We start from the raw sequence: 18,018 nt of genomic DNA, 5'->3' as shown, positions 1-18,018 counted from the left end.
CAAGGGCTTGATTTAGAGCTTGCCTCCTGTTGTTTCAAGTCTCAGGGACAGCTAAGACTTCTCTCTGCCAGCACCTGGAGCCTCTGCTGAGACTCCTACTCTGCCAAGTGGTGCCCATCCAGTTCCTGGGACCCTGAAAGGAGAAGCTGGCAGGCCAAGAGTGAGAAATCCACGCACCGACCACTGTGCGGGGAAAAGATTGACGCAACTCTGATCTGTGGCTGAAAAATCGATGCGCTGCCAGCTTTACGGCTGAAAATCGACGCTCAACTGCAACGAGACCGTAAGATCGACGCATGCGGCTGAAGAAACGTCGTGCAGTATCGCTGATGGAGGCTGGTGAGATCGCAACGCGCGGCGTGGTTTTCAGATCATCGTGAGGCAGGATTTCTGATGCAACCTTCACTGGGTGTGCAAAAATGACGCGAGGCCTGCCCGGACCCGAGAGTGTGGTTCGAATCGACGCATCGCTCTCCTGCGGAAAGAAGAAACTACGCATGCCGACTCGGCTGAAGGAGAAACGACACAAGGTCTCGCTCGTGAGTGAAATTGACGCATCGCAAGCCATTTTCACCCATGCTGGGTTATTTTTGACTCACCCAGGTACATTTCCATGCTAACATCATTAGCGTTGTGTTTACAATTACATGAAGTCTCTTTTTGGTTTTTAATTGATAACTCGACTTGTGTATTGTGGATTTTTGTCATTTTGATCTTGTTTTGTTTAGATAAATATTTTCTAATATTCTAAACTTGTGTTGTGTCATTTTGTATTGTTTTCATTAAGTTACTGTGTGTGTTGGTACAAATACTTTACACTGAAGTTAAGCCTACTGTTCGTGCCAAGCTACCAAGCGGGTGAGCAGGGTTAGCTGAGGGTGATTCTCTTTTACCCTGACTAGAGTGAGGGTCCTTGCTTGGACAGGGGGTAACCTGATTTCTTACCAAAGACCCCTTTTCTGACAAGTATAAACAATAGGCCTGCACTAGTCTAGGGCAGTGCTTCAGCGCCAGCAATAGCGCAAACTTTTTTTCCATCATGTAGCTCAAGTGAACGCCCCCCCATCCCTCATCGCCCACCTCCACGTTTTAGTCATTGCAGGAGGGGTGAGATTCTGTATGTGCCTCTTCTTTCTGCAACTCTAGAGGACAAAAGCCCATTATTTACCCTGGAATGGAGCGTCAATAGTAGAGCAAGCAGGAGCAAAGTAAAATGTCAGCTGGGTACAGAGAACAGAGAAAGAAAGAAGTAATATTGGAAGGAAGGATGAAAAGAAAGAACTATGGATGAAGGAGTGGGTGGATGAATGAGTATGTGGATAATGAGTGGGTGAAAGGATGAGTGAATGATTGGTGAATAGATAGGTGAAAAGATGACAAAGTAAAGGGATAAGTGGATGGGTGAGTGAATGGATAGGTGGATGGGAAGATAAAAGGGTAGCTGAGTATAGGGATGGGTGGATGAGTGAATGGATAGGTGAATTAACAGGTGAAAGGATGGCAGAGTAAAGGGATGGATTGACAGGTGAAAGGATGTGAGGGTAAATGCTTGGAGTGATGGATGAATGGATGGGAGTGAATGATAGGTGAATGAACAGGCGAAAGGATAGCAGAGTAAAGGGGTGAATGGATGATTGGGTGAAAAGAAGAAAGAATAGATGGCAGAGTGGATGGAAGCATAATGGAGTGGATGAATGGTTGGATGGCAGAGTGGATGTATGAATGGCTGGAGGGCAGAGGTCACAAATGAATGGATGGATGGCAGAGTGGATGATGGACAGATGGCAGAGTGGATGGATGGATGGCAGAGTGGATGCACTGATGGATGAATGGCAGAGTCGATGGGTTGCTGTATGGCAGAGTGGATGATTAGATCAATGGATGAGAGAATGAATGGATAGATGGATGGATACAAGAGAGAGTGTAGGAATGGATGGATGGATGGATGGATGGCAGGCAGTGTGTCTGGATGGATGGAATGGAGATTGGATGGATGGGTGGATCGATGGTTGGATGGTAGAGTGGATGTATGAATGGATGGATGGACGGCAGAGATAATGAATTGTATTGTATTGTATTGTAATAGTATTTATATAGCGCTTACTACCCCTGACGAGGCGTCAAAGCGCTTTTCGGCGAGTGGATGGATGGCAGAGTGGATGGATGGACAGATGACAGAGTGGATGGATGTATGGATGGCAGAGTGGATTCACTGATGGATGAATGGCAGAGTCGATGGGTTGATGAGTGGCAGAGTGGATGAATAGATCAATGGATGACAGAGTGAATGGATAGATGGATGGATGCAAGGCAGAGTGTAGGAATGGATGGATGTATGGATGGATAGATGGAAGGGTGGAAGGATGGATGGATGGCAGGCAGTTTGTCTGAATGGATGGAATGGAGATTGGATGGATGGGTGGATGGATGTTTGGCACAGTGGATGGGTGGGAAAGTGGGTGGATGGCAGATTGGATGTATCGATGGGTGGCAGAGTTGATGGATGGATGCCAGAGGCGATGGATGGATAGCAGAGTGAATGGACTGTTGGATGTATAGATGAATGGATAGAATTGTGAAGACTGAATAAGGGACAAAAGAATGAAAGGATGACATAACGTAAAGTGAAATAGTGGATATCAGCAGGTGGATGGAAAGATGAAAGAATGAATGGATAGATGCATGGAAGAAAGAGACAAGGAAGCTATTCTAAGGAGGATTTGGCTCTCTTGCTTTGGTTGCTTGGCGGCATCAGAGCTTTTAGTTCAAAGTGGGGGCTATTTACATTTTCGAGCTAGTCCCTTAATGGAGCTTGTTCAATAGAGTTCCCTGTAAATGTGACTACGTAAACTCCCAAAATGGTGAGAGGATGCAAGGGTGCCATGTCCGGCATGTAGAGAATAATCTTACAGAAAGCCTTTAACCTTTCTCTATGTATGTAAGCATGCTCCCATGTGAGCGTGCTACATGCACATATAGAGTAGATTCCACAAAAAACCATCCAGGGAGTCTTTGAAAAATTGAGACATCTGTCTAGACTTCCCCGCAGTCAGTATGACCGGTACCTGTACATCAAGAAAGCCATTATAAAAGGCCTTGAAATAAGGTAAGGAAACATTCAAATGTATGTATATATCTAGCTATCTATCTAGCTATCTATCTATATATACACACACACACACACACACACACACACACACACATATATTCACTGAAAAAAACAAAGGTAAGGTTACAGGGACCTTATAGTTCGGAAGTAGAATTTAAAAAAACATAGACATTCACTTAAAAAATTAAAGGTTGAAGGGATGTTATAGTTAGGCTCAGATTTTAACCAAAGGAATTCACCAGTTATAGTTAGAGTTATCTCACGTAACTATAACTTGTGCCCTAAGGTAACTGTAACTCACGCCCTCGCCATGTACAGTTTTTTCATAATTTTTTTTACTGCAAATATTACATTGATATGATTAGTAATTAGTGATGTTATCTAAGATGTCATGAGTGCTGTAATTTGTGGGGTAATTATCAGTACATGAGGGTGCGAGTTATAGTTACCTTAGGGCACGAGCTACAGTTACTTGAGATAACTCGAACTATAACTATAACTTAACTGGTGAACTTCTATGGTTCCGTACATTTAAAATGTGAGCCTAACCATAACGTCCCTGTAACCTTTGGTTTTAAATGAATTTCTATGGGTTTTTTTTAAATCTATTTCCTAACTGTAATGTCCCTGTAACCTTTGTTTTTTCAGTGAATTCCTCAGTTTTTCCATTACTATACGTTAATTCAACCACTGCAGGACACGGCCTTTGGCTGGGCGGAGTGGCAGTAGGCCACGAGGCCAACCCCGTATAAGCACCCAACCTTGCACTGTGCACAGCCTTCATCCGTGTGCAGCAGAGGGTGCCGACATGGCCTGTCCTGCAGCCAGTTCATGCAGCCAACCACCCAATCCCACTCTGCACACAGCCATTGGGCGTGCGCGACGGAAGTTGGCCACAACCTATCTCTCTGAGGGTGTATCTGAGGGTGAGAGTGGCTGTGAGAGCCTCTCACTCGATGTGAGAGTGCATGCATCACTGTCTTAGTAGGTGCGTCATTGTCTGCACAGGTGTGTGAGTGGCTGCATGAGGTTGTCAGTGGGTCTGTGAGTGAGTGTATGAGAGTATGAGTGGGTCTGCGAGTGGGTGCATGAGTGCCTGAGACGGTCTGTGAGTGAGTGCATGAGGGTCTGAGTGGGGCTCTGAGTGGGTGCGTAAGGGTCTGAGTGGGGCTGTGAGTGAGTGCACGAGGGTGTGAGTGGGTCCGTGAGTGGGTGCAAGAGTGTCTGAGTGGGTCTGTGAGTGGGTGCGTGAGTGTATGAGTGTATGAGTGGGTGTGTGAGGATCTGAATGGGGCTGTGAGTGGGTGCCCAAGGGTCTCCCTGGGTCTGCAAGTGAGTGCATGAGTGTTCGAGTCGGTCTGTGAGTGGCTACGTAAGGGTCTGAGTGGGTGTGTGATTGAGAGAAAGAGATTGAAAGAGAGAGAGATGGAAAGAGAGTGAGGTGAGAGATAGAGAGTTTTTAGGTTTTGAAGGATGACATATATACAATGAAATATTTCTGTACAAATGGAAAAGAAATATGTATTTGTCAATTAAAAAGAGTACCATCACCTTTCAGTATGATCCTTAAACATGTGGAAAAAAAGAGGCAAACGACCAGGAGCACACCTGGATTCCAACCCTCAATGCTCAGTGTGAAGAGCTATTTCATTTTTGTGGGCTATCTGGGACTGTGGGAGAAGCCTCAAGGCCTCCCCCACCGCCCCTGAATTTTTTTTAAATGTATTTTTTTACTAAGCCCTTTATGGATTATCCGGGCCTGCAGAGGGAGCCTCAAGGCCTAGCCCTTGGTCCCACTGTTTCAGCAAGCAAGGAGCTGCTTTTAACAGCAGCTCCCTGTTTGCTGAAGGAAAGCTTCATCTCTGTTCCCTGCAAGCAATCTTGTGTGCAGGAAACAGAGATGAAAACTCAGCTTTTTGACAGTGGGACCTATTTGACAGGTCCCATTGTCAAAAAGGGGAGTGTTTCCTGTGGCTTGGCTGCAGCTGGTAAAGCTGCAGCCAAGCCACAGCAAACAGCTATGTCCCAGGGGTGGGCACCCTGGGACATAGCAGGAGCCGTCCCTGGCGGGTGGCAGTCCTCAGAGCCATCAATGGCCACCAATGGCTCCATGAGGGGGGCCGCGCAGCCCCTCTCCAACCTGTGTAGCCCCGGGGAGGTGATGGCCAGTGGGCCTAATGGGGTTCTGAAACAGACCTCCTATAATTATTTCCAATATACCCCCTTTGGAGGTGGTGATCCCTGGGACAGTGGGGGGCCTTATTGGTTACCTGCCCCCAGGAGTTGGTGGTCTCCAGGGTTGTGGGAGGACCTGTGTGCCCTCCGCACCCAATTCCTGTAATGCCCAAGTGGGTGGTGGTCCCCAGGGCACAGGAGCAATGTTTCCCCCATCACATATTTTAATATATCGCCCTGGGGAGGTGGTGGTCCCTGGGGCTGTGGGCCTGTGGAGGAGGCCATTAGGGCCTCCTCCATATCATAAAAGCATCCCAGGCAGGTGATGGTTCCAGGGTATGGGCGCGCAGTCTAAAACTACTGAATAGATTTAGACCAAAAAACCAAAAGGGCTCCTTCTGGACCAAGAGTTACCTTTCTGCCAAATTTGGTTTAATTCTGTCCAGCTGTTCCATTTTTCCTATGGGAATTAACATTGGAAATGCTCTAAGTTTCATCCCCTGCTTTATTTCAGCCCCACTTGATGGATCACCCCGAAGCTTTCCAGACAGCAGCTCATGTGACTGTCAAATTTTTGGGGAAAATTTTGCGAAGATTCGCCAAGCGGCGCCATAGATATAGGCAAGCAAAAAACTGCTTTTTCTATAGAAACAAGGTCCCAACTATAACTATCTAGTGGTGAATGCCACTAGCTAATACATGCATATTCACTGAAAAAAACAAAGGTTACAGGGACACTATCGTTAAGTTCTGAATTTACTCATACAAACTCATAGAAATTCAGCAGTTAGAGTTCTTTCAAGAACTAAAACTCGCACCTTAAGGTAACTATAACCTGCACCCTCGCCATGCACAGTTGTCTCATCAATAATCTTATTGCAAATGTTGCAGTGAGAATGTGAAAGATGTCATAGAATATGTCATCAATGATATAACATGTGGAGCAATTAGCTGTGCATGGCGAAGGCACAAGTTATAGTTACCTCAGGGCGTGAGTTTTAGTTACGAGTGTAGTGTGTAGTGCAGGGGTACACATATAGCTAAGGGACAGTGTGTGTGTGTCACTTTCCTTTATTCCATAGCCCTGCTATTGCACGAAGTCCATTGGGTCCTGCCACCTTCTCGTCCCGTCAGCAATCTGTAGCCACTCCACTGCTTGCAGTGCTGTAACACCTAAAGACGGTGGACAGTACATTGTTGACTTGGTGGTCTTTTCAGGTCTGCTGCCAACGCAGCTTGGCAGTAATACCACCAAGATCTAAATCAGACCCTTCGTACTTAATTAAATGTAACTCCATAAGCCAGCAAAAAGTCGACCACACAATAATGCAATTTCGTGCTAAAAACTGCATGACTGATTTTGGTAAACACTGCCATACTGTGATGTACACTGTTATGTACACTCCATCACATACCCAGTTGTGAACTCCAAGTACCATGGTATACAGTGCACTTAGTAGGGTATACCATAGAACAATATATAAGTATGTTTTATATAACTTATAGGCCAAATATTTACACTATTTACATATACAACCAGAAAATTTAAATTTATATATTATCATATATTTAGCAAATATAAAATTGACACCTTTTGACGCACTTTAACATCGTTTTCTCTAATATACACACTCCACTTTACACTACTCTCCTGCATAACAATTCATTTTACGGCAGTCCACTCTACGCTATTTAACCTATGCTACTCCACTTTACGACACTCCGGTATACGCCAGTATATTGTACGCTAGTCTATTGTACGATAGTCCATTCTACTCCACCAAAATCCACAGTACGCCACTCCAGTCTGCACCACTATACTCTACGCTATTATACAGTGTACCACTGAGTTCTGTTACACTTTTGTGTATGATAGCTTCTGGACACCCCTGCAGTGTACTGCTTACAACTGTACACTATTCACTGTATGTAACTCCAGTTTACGCTATTCCACTATATGCTATTTGACTATGCCCCACTTCATAGTACAGTATTGGAGTGTACTCTACTTAAGAGTACACTACTCCACTCTACAGCACTCCATTGTACTGAAATGCAGTATACGCCACTATACTGTACCACAATCCACTGTATACTATTACACGTTATAAGATTAGATTCTGTGCCACTCCAATAAATAACACTTCACTGTTCATTACTAGACTCTATGCTTCTATAATTAACCCTATTCCATTGTACAACACTCTGCTGTGGTGTAGTCCAATATATGTTGGATGATTTAACGCCTCTAATGAGAACGCTATTACACTGAAGGCTACTGAATTCTAGGCTATTCTAGTGTGTGCTACTCCAGTCTTTGTCTTTGCACTGTATACTATTGCACTGTGCCCCACTGTCGTGTACGCTATTCTGCTCTGCACTACTGCACTGTATGGCATTACAATATATGCCACTCCATTCTTCAGAATTTTTTTTACAATACCACACTGTCCCACACTCAATTTTATATAGGCCCATTGTACAACACTAAACTATACCTCACACCACTGTATGGTACTCCATTGCTCTCCACTCCAGTGTACGCTATTTTCCTTTATGCCACTCCACTGTACCAGGGTCTACTGCATGCCACTCATCCGTAGGCTATTACAGTATACGATATTCCAATATATGCTCCTGCACTGTACAACACTCCAGTCTATAGCACTCCACTGTATGCCAGTACAGTGGACACAAATAGACTCTATAATATATTGACATAACGAAAATCTACTTTATAACACTCTATGCTATCCCGCTGTGTACCACTATAGTGTACGCCACTACACTGTATATCACTCCAATATACACCACTGTACGGTCTCCTAATTAACTCTATGCCACTCCACTGTATGCCATCCCAGTGTATGCCACTCCAGTATACCTGATTCCACTTTACTCCACTCTACTATACCACGATACACTGTACCATAGTAGACTTTACAACACTATTCTTCAGTTTATTATACCACACTCCACTTAATACCACTCCATTCCACAAAACTAAATTAGACGAATATTCCAAATTTGTTACTATCATTAGAATGAAAATTAAGATTCATAAAAAAATCAAAGTTTAAAAATAAGTTATAGTTAGGAAACATTTAATTTTGTTTGCTATACAAACCCAGCTTAAACTACATAAACATTAGAAATTCTAAAGTTATAATTATATTTCAAAATCATCACTTTTGCTCCTCTTTTAAATTAATATATCCAAGATATAACTTACATTTATACTTACGCACCATCTTAAAATTCATATAACTCGCACACCTCCATACACAATCTTCTCACGTCACTCTCCACACCACATTAACTATAACTCACCCTTGTCATATGTACTATTTTTGCCAACTAAGATAATTCAGATATCATAAGTGTTGTTATTAGTGAAATGATTTCACATGCTCTAACTTCTGTTACATGCAAGCGTATAGGTAGCGCACATAGAAGGGGCGAGTTACAGTTAATGTAGTGTGTTGAGAGCAGGAGTTAGCCGATGCTCTACCTGGCACTCACGGGATGATCTGTCACGGCTCCAGGCTTCTTAGGATTGGTGGCAGAAACCGGCTTGAATTCAAACCAAAAGCTGTACTCGTGTAATATCACTGGTGCTCAATACCTTAGGGTTGAGTTGACCCTAAATAAAACTGCTACAAAAAAAATACTTAGCCCAGATGTCTGGTATCTGACTATGGGGGTCATTCTGACCCCGGCGGTCTCAGACCGCCGGGGCCAGGGTCGGTGGGAGCACCGCCGACAGACCGGCGGTGCCCCGCAGGGCATTCTGACCGCGGCGCTTTGGCCGCGGTCAGTGCAGGAAAACCGGCGGTCTCCCGCCGGTTTTCCGCTGCCCGTCAGAATCCTCCAAGGCGGCGCAGCATGCTGCGCCGCCTTGGGGATTCTGACACCCCCTACCGCCATCCTGTTCCTGGCGGTTCGCCCGCCAGGAACAGGATGGCGGTAGGGGGTGTTGCGGGGCCCCTGGGGGCCCCTGCAGTGCCCATGCCAATGGCATGGGCACTGCAGGGGCCCCCGTAAGAGGGCCCCGCTTGTATTTCACTGTCTGCATAGCAGACAGTGAAATATGCGACGGGTGCAGTAGCACCCGTCGCACCTTCCCACTCCGCCGGCTCGATTACGAGCCGGCTTCATGGTGGGAAGGTCGTTTTCCCCTGGGCTGGCGGGCGGCCTTTTGAAGGCCGCCCGCCAGCCCAGGGGAAAACTCAAAATACCCGCCGCGGTATTCCGACCGCGGTACGGTATTTTGGCGGCTCCCGCCGGGTGCGCGGTGACCGCGCCCGGCGGGAGTCAGAATGACCCCCTATGTGTTGGACTGCTCCAGCATAGGAACAAACCCTAGTAATTCATTAAAATGAACATCATTTCCATGGTGGCAACATTTATAATATGGGTTTTGAAAGATATGTTTACTTTTTATTTGAAACTTGTGACTTTGTATTTAGTCCGCACAACTGCCGGCCTTCCACACAACCTCTTGTCTGCTCACATTGAAAAAGGAAATTAGAATCCTCTTATTTGAGAAACACGTTGGTTAAGGTGGAGGATAATTTCGCGGTCACCTCTGTTGCTCTCGATCAGTCTATCGTGTTATGAAGCATGTGCACTTTCTGCTCACTTGGGGCACTATGCAACGTAGCAGCTAAAGTTATAAACTAAAAGGGTCCCTTCCAGTACAAAAACTATTTTTTAAGGCTCTACCAACTTTGCATGTGTTCTGTACAATGCAACTGTTGCACCTGCCGCCAGGAGGCGTAGGAATTTGGTGCAAATTCCTGCCTACAATTATTTGTAGATAGTGATTTGCATCAAAACCCATGGATGGGTGCATGTCAACTCCATTCCCCACCTGTAGAACACACCCTTGATGCACATGAATACAAGGCAGCACATTGCACAATTTTGCAAAACTTTGGATACTATTCAAAGCATATCCATATTTGCGTTGGATTAAGCACCACCAAAACACTTTGGGGGTCATTCTGACCCTGGGGGTCATGGACCGCCAGGGCCAACGACCGCGGAAGCACCGCCAACAGGCTGGCGGTGCTTCCATGGGCATTCTGACCGCGGCGGTACAGCCGCGGTCAGAAACGGGAAACCGGCGGTGTCCCGCCGGTTTCCCGCTGCCCCAGGGAATCCTCCACGGCGGCGCTGCAAGCAGCGCCGCCATGGGGATTCCGACCCCCTTCCCGCCAGCCTGGTTCTGGCGGTTTTCACCGCCAGAACCTGGCTGGCGGGAACGGGTGTCGTGGGGCCCCCTAACAGGGCCCCACAATGATTTTCAGTGTCTGCTTGGCAGACACTGAAAATCGCGACGGGTGCAACTGCACCCGTCGCACACCAGCAACTCCGCCGGCTCCATTCGGAGCCGGCATCCTCGTTGCTGGTGCTTTCCCGCTGGGCGGGCGGGCGGCCTTTTGGCGGTCGCCCGCCAGCCCAGCGGGAGAGCCAGAATGACCGCCGCGGTCTTTTGACCTCGGTGCGGTCTTCTGGCGGCGGAACTTTGGCGGGCGGCCTCCGCCGCCCGCCAAAGTTGGAATGACCCCCCTTGTGTCAAGTTTGTGTTGCAATAGTAAATCTAGGCCTTGGTTTGTTGCAATTGTTTTATTATGACTATTAGCTAAGTGCTACAGACCTGCCAACTCAGATGTTGACACGATTTCGACTGCTTTCACATGGTTACCTGGTGAGGCCGAAATCATATGGTGGCAGGAAAAACGAGCTGCAAACCCCTGCACAGAGTAGCTTTCCTGCTTGTTATGGGCGAGCACAAAGTGCTCAGTCCATTCTGTAATCTCTCTTTGGGCTTGAAACCACGTCCATGCCACGTCAGTCACTTACATTGGTTTGTGGGCTTGCCTTTTAAAATCCGCTTGCTTTCATTTGTGAAAGGCATGCATACGTCATGCATTTTCCGGTGTTTAGCCCACCTACACAGCACCGGTAAAGTACCAAAAACATACGAGGCTTGATGTTTTCAGCCTGGAGTCTGGACTACTTTATCTGTTTATTTTCCACGCAGCACGATTGCGCTGCATTTTACATAGAGCGATCGCGCTATATTTTTTTTTGCTTTACAACGCTAATAGCTCTAACTCGAAACAATGCGAGACCCGTTGCATTGAAAATGCTTGTCTTTGGAGGCTGTAAGCACCCGATGTCCATTAAGGAGTGTGAAAGCATGCCAGGACATTGACAATGGCCTCTCTGACCCTTGGTTTTTTTGGTAGGAGAGGCAGTTGGGGGATTGGTGGAGGTTTTTTGGGGCAGGTTGGTAGGGGGATGTTGGAAGAGGCAGAGAGCCTCTAGGTGGCTCTCTGCATGAGACCCTGCCCCCCTTTCACACCGTGATGTGTCTTTAGATGTTGGCAGGTATGGTGCATTTTATCCTGTAGCGTCTTTGTTTGTAAGAACTATTTGTTTCTTTGTTTTCCTGATACATAGAGGTTGTTTTACGATGCTTAACTGGAATGTAGGTTCTGCACTCTTGCAAAGCACTCCCTGGGCTAAGTCCCTAAAATTTGCAACTAAAAAAAGAAATAATTAAATAAACAGTTTGGTGAAACGCTTCTGCCAAATTGTACTTTTAAAAGAAAGTACAGTTTACTTGACTCTAGTTAGCTCGAACCCCGTATAGAAACGCTTACCTGGCACTGTCTATATTATGTGAAACATATGTATCTGACCTTTCTGGACCAGGCCTAAGTAGAATTTCACACTGCCAGTTAGCCTGGGAACATCCATTAACTTGCAAATGAGGACAGGTGCTACGGCCATTATTCGGAAAGGACAGCACAGGCTATTTGCTGCAAGGTCAGCAGGTGGGGAGCAACTTCTGTACTACCTTATGACTCAGCGTCCTTTTGAAGTACATTTGAAGAGTTGCAAAGAAGAAATAAACTCTTTCAAGCAACTGAAGTCTTCATCATCCTATACATAAGGGAAGTAGAAAAGGAGATTTGGATAGTTAGGGCCTGATTACGACTTTGGCGGTCATCTGTGGTGAGGAGACTGCCACTGAGGTGGCAGCCTCCTCACTGGCCCTATTATGAGTTTCCCACTGGGCTGATGGGCTGGAACCAAGGTTCCCACCAGTCAGCCCAGTGGGAAAGGTGCAGAAGCATTGCAGCCTACTCATAATAGTGATGGCAGCATTGCTGTTGCACGCAGGGGGCACCAGGACCCTCACAATGCACACTGACTGCCCATGCCATGGCTCTTTCCTGCACCGCTATCTCTGCTGGACTGAACTTATGTGCCAGGTCTGGAGGAGTCTACTGCCCAACACACAACTGGGACCAGGGAGTGCTCTGCTTGCTTTTGATGATAGGGTGCCAAGAATCTGGTAGATGTGCAGGCCTATAAAAACAGGGGCCAGATGCAGCTTTAGCCACTCCTTGAATTTGAAAGCTGCTTGCTTACTTGTCTATGCCTGGGTGTGGATAAGAGGAGTGAAAGAGATACATCTGCCTGAGTTTTCTTGCCTTATTTTCTGGAATCAAAGCCTGCAAAACCTCTATGGCAAATTTCCAGTGACCCATACTATGTGCTGGTGAAAACATCTGAGACCAATTAGAAGATGGCAGTGAAGTGACTGCATCAAATCAGATTATGAACGTTCCTTGGGTTTTGCCAACACTATGCCCTAGTTGAAGCTTTTTCCATTTCCACAAACGTCCACACCGTGAGCTTCATCTAGTACTGTCCAGAGCCACTAAGCCTTGATTGGCTTCACTCTGCGATCCCCACCTGCCAGAGAAAGAGTAGTTCCACTTCTTCTAGAGAGGAATGGACTGAAAGAAGCCCTCATGAGTGTTCAATGACCTGATACTCAGCACTGAACATGAAGAGGGACATCCTGCCACATGAAGCATTTTGTTTCTTTTTGGATGCAGCAAGATGACACGTCTGTGACTTTACGAAACCCCAATTTAAGACAGAGTTGTTTTCTGGACAAACTCCTCAAGTTGAGAATGAAACAACAGGAGAATATGGCATTCTCCTCCACTCTCACTAGGCGCGCAAAGAAATGTGCTGCTGTGAGCCATGCACACACCTTTGCACCATAGTGCAAGGGTGTCTGCGTGAGTCTGGCATAGATTTTGTCCTGGTAAAATAGCCTTCCAGTATAAAATACTATGCTTAGACGCACTTTAAAGCTTTTCCCACTATGTATGGGTGCTGCACAGTGCAACACACATGCAAAGTCGGAAAAGAAAGGAGATATACAAGTATTTTTCTGTGATAGTGCATAGTTGTAACAGGTGCCATTTTTGACACTAAACCCGTTTCCTTTAAGTAAATAAGGTTTGGCTTCAAAATGCCCATGCACCACCCATGGAATGCTCCCTTGGCACTAAGTAATGCAAAGCAGCGCTGTGGGCTGCCTTGCTTTACTTTTAAGTGATTGTCCAGCACAAAACATGTTTTGCTCTGGAAAGGAAATAAGTAGAAAAAGATTTTGCATTGATTTGCTTCACTTTCGTGACAAACACAGCACAAAATTACGGTAAATATACCCATACATGTATTAGTGATGTTGCTCAGACCGCACTTACAAGACCAGTGGAAGCCTGTTTTTTTTACTTCACTGTTCCCCATTGTAACAATTTGAACTTTGTGCACTTTCACTTTAACAGTGACGTCTATTTGACTGACACAGAAACCAGTAAACCAATTAGATCCCCAAGATTCATTAATCACTCTTCTTCAAATTATGTGGTGGGTAACTGAGCAAGCGAACTTGGCTTGGGCCTCACATTCTTTATTAATTTAGATGAAACGTTTATTACACTTGTTGATCCATACACCCCCAACATCGCCCTAAAAGTAGTTTATACGCTCAAGAAGCGTAAATTAAGTATTTATGGAGCCCTATGTGTTTTACGGATCTGCCTGGACAGAGTGTTGTGGGACCTTTGGCATAAAATACATAAATGTTCAAGACTTTCACCTCTTTGTGCATGTCAATTTTCACATCAACATTTTAAGCGAAGAGAGTGCATTGTTTGGAAATGGCATTGTTGGTGCTGTTAGCCAGGGAATTTGGCTTTGTTAATAGGGAACTGGTTGTAGTCCTAGACGAATTTGCCTGTTTAAATGGCCGTGGTACAGTGGGCCACTATTATCCAAGGAGATAACTAGGTTCTATGTTATGTTGAATGTATCTAGTACAGAGCATGTAAACACATTACAGTGTCTTGGCACTTATCTATTTAGTACTACCTGACTCATTTAAATGCAGGGGAGAAGTGTGAGTGCTACATGTTAGCTAGAAACTTGGCACAGATGTTAAGTTACAGGGCCAGAAAGATTGATACCTGAAGACATAATAATTATTAAGAGGATAAAGCACAGAGGTAGGTGCAGCGAAACAATGGCCCCGGTTAGACGGAAAATAAATTAGGCTTTTTATTGCCATTCTGGATAGATCGATTTCCTGTGATCTGTACCTAGGAATAATGTGGTCAATTATGACAAAGGTCATTGATAGATCTGATAATGTCAAGGCATTGACACCACTGGCATCAGCCTCCATCTGCAGATCGTTCAAAGCAGCTAAAGCACATGACTTTCTGCTTCAACCGGGACAGAAGCTGGTTCGAGCAACGTGCAAGCACTCAGCTGTTTCGAGATCAGAAAAAAGTTGCCTAGCAACATTGCCTTCTTACTATTTTGTCTGCTGCTGTCCTAGAGGTGAACCGCCAATTGGAATGGATCATGGGTTCGTTGTCTGGTTTTTGATGATTGGCACAACGTTTGTTGCCTAATGGGAGGGCGACTATAACTACAGTTATGGACTGATTAGGGTAGAGCGCCCGCCCCGCAGTGGGGGGGCGCGGCCCGTTAGGGGACGGGGCCTCCGAGGCCCTGGGGCACTCCACCCCGCTATTTCCCCCCTGACGCCTCGCGAGGTGTTGGGGCAGAAGTCATGCCACAGGGGGCATGTCGTGGGGCTGATGTTGGCCGCCCGCCGGTTCCGGCCGCCGCGCACTGGTGGGGGGCTATTTAGAGGCCCCCCCAAGAAGGTAAACCCCTTCTTTACCTGTGCGCGGCAGCGGGACCTGGCGTGCGGCCCGCGTTTGTCTTTCGCTCCCCGGCTTCCCGACGTTCCTGTTCCCCGGCTTCCCGCCTCGATTTCCTTGGCGCCTGGACTGCCCTCGTTGTGGCCTTCTCAGCAGAGGTGGAGAGAAGGTTCCTGTTCCCGCCGGGATTTCCATCGGCATAGCGGAAGTGAGTTTGTTCGGGCGGCAGAGGCGGGGGGAGAGGGGGTGATAATAGAACTCGCACTCGGGTAAGCCATTTCGGAACAGCGACAAGCGGCCGGTGCGGGCGGAAGCTTAGGCAGGTGGCGAAGTGTTTTTAAAAGTTATATTCTGACTACGTGGGTGGGGGCGCTTGGGCACTGCGCACCTGTCGTGAATATGCGCATTTCTAGGCAATCTACAGAAAAGTAGTGGTGCGGCTGCTGGTAAGCGTTTGTGTTGCCTTGTTTTGGGGGTTCCGAGGACGCGATTCTCGCAAAACGGGACTCCGTGCAGCAAAGTAAGGATTTTGCCGATTGCACCGCGTTACAGGGGGCAGAATTTTAAAAAAGCACATGCGGTTGGACGACGCGCGGTGCGGTGGGGTTTTGTCCAGATTTTAAAAAGCGCACACAGTTTGTTGACACGCGGTGTGAAATAAATAAAATATAAAAGCATTGGTGACCCGCGGCGGTCTTTGCAAGAAAGGATCTGTTAAAATTTTAACTGCTGGGTTGTCCTTGGCCTTGCTCAGTGTTGTGTTAAAATAAAAAAAATAAAAAGTCTAATTTCATGTTGGTGGCACATTTGTTTTGGTAGATTATCAAGTCCTTGCATTTGATGTTGTTGTGTTTTACATTCTTTGCGGGAAAAAAAAAAAAAAAAAGGAGGCAGGGATTATACTAGCGTTGCATACCTCTAGCAGTTTCCCTCAGGGTAGTACAGGATGCCTCCGAAGAGGGCTAGCACGCAGAATGTGAGTGGGCGTGACCCAGAATTATCCCAGCTACTAAGGTTAGTCTTGGAAAAATTGGGGAGCGAGGACACTGGTGAGGGCGGCGGGGGTCCCGTGATGTCGGGGGGCAAGGGTAGGGGTTCCCGTCCGAAGCGGACCCATGTGGCCCCCAGCGCGGCTTTCCACCCAGTTAAGCGCAGAAGGAATGGAAAAGCGCAGGTACCGGCCACCATAGTACTAACGCCCCCCACAGCAGCCCCGGCCACCATCGTCCTGTCACCCCCGGCAGCAGCTAGCCTCCCAGGACAGCCCCCGCTCACTGTGCCACCCCCCACGCCACAGGTTCCTAACTCGGGCCCCACGACTCCCTCAGGCGTTGGTATAGAAGGGGCCCTGGCGGATATTCGCAATTCCTTGGCGGCCTTAGCACCTACAGTTCAGCCCGGGCCATCACCCACACCGCACCAAGGGGTAACTGTTCCCGCGCCATCGGTTTTGCCGCCTGTGGGCTCGGTTGATTCCTAGGCGCAAGATCAAGAGCCATCTAGGCTGGCGTTAATGGAAGTGTCTAAGCTTTTGGCAGGTATTAACGCCCCGGCCACCACCGCCCCACCACCCACTACACCATGGGGGGCAGACGGGTCGTGGAAAAACACAGTAGCTGATTTAAAGCGTCAGGTGGATTCCCTAGTGGCAGCGCGCTCCTCAAACCCGCTGCAGTCCTCGAACAATAGCCCGTGTGTCGCCCAGGCACCGAGCATTTGTCTCCCATCTCCCCCACCGATTCAGGACGTCCAGTCCAACCCAAGCAAGCTCCCGAGTACGGACATCCCTGCCAAGGAAGGGACGACAGATTCGTTATTATCCAGACCAGGTAAGCTGGCGGCCCACGTTAGCACAGAAACGAGGGAAAAAATTTGGAAGGGAGACTTCGTGGACATTTTCTCGTTAATAAGGGCAAAAAGAAGGGAGATTGAAGTGAGGGAGAAGGAACATAAATCATCTTCCTATAGTGAAAGAAAGCCAAAAATTGAAGAAAACATCACAAATTGGCTATTTGGTTTTAATGTTTTTATGTCAATCCTGATGGAGAAAAAACCAGAGTTGGGCACCTCTTTGATTTATTATGCCAATAAGATATTGAAAGCTCAACACACCTACGGGGGTCCGCTTGGTTGGAGTATGATAGGGATTTTCGTTGGGCGAAAGTAGAGGATCCTTCCATCCGGTGGGATCAAACAGAAGTGAATGTGTGGCTCGAATGTGTTAACAACAAGGTCCCAGGGAGGCAGCCCTTTCGGCCCCAGTTGTCCGGTGAGAAGAAAGGATCTTGCTGGGCATTTAACAGAAGGACTTGTTCGCGTCCCGCTGGAACATGCAAATTCAAGCATAACTGTTCCTTTTGTGGACACCCTTCCCATCCTGAATCCAAGTGTATTAAGAAATCTAAAGAGCAGGGTCGGGAGCCCAGTAAACCAACAAATTGATTCTCCTCTCCCCTCCCCGGTCAGGGTAGAAGCGGTGCGCCCTTGGTTACAGGCTTACCCTTCTTTTGACGCGGCTTCGGTACTTCTTAACGGTTTTTCTTTTGGCTTCAGGATTCCTGCCCCTAATGTTTCACCGGTAAACCACTGTAAGAACCTAATATCTGCCTTACAGAATACTTTGGTAGTTGCTAAGAAAATAGAGAAAGAGAGGTCCCTGGGCAGGCTTGCCGGTCCTTTTAG

This window comes from Pleurodeles waltl, chromosome 3_1, assembly GCF_031143425.1.
Source record: "Pleurodeles waltl isolate 20211129_DDA chromosome 3_1, aPleWal1.hap1.20221129, whole genome shotgun sequence".
NCBI classification, from domain to species: domain Eukaryota; kingdom Metazoa; phylum Chordata; class Amphibia; order Caudata; family Salamandridae; genus Pleurodeles; species Pleurodeles waltl.
Note: the sequence above shows the minus strand (reverse complement) of the source record.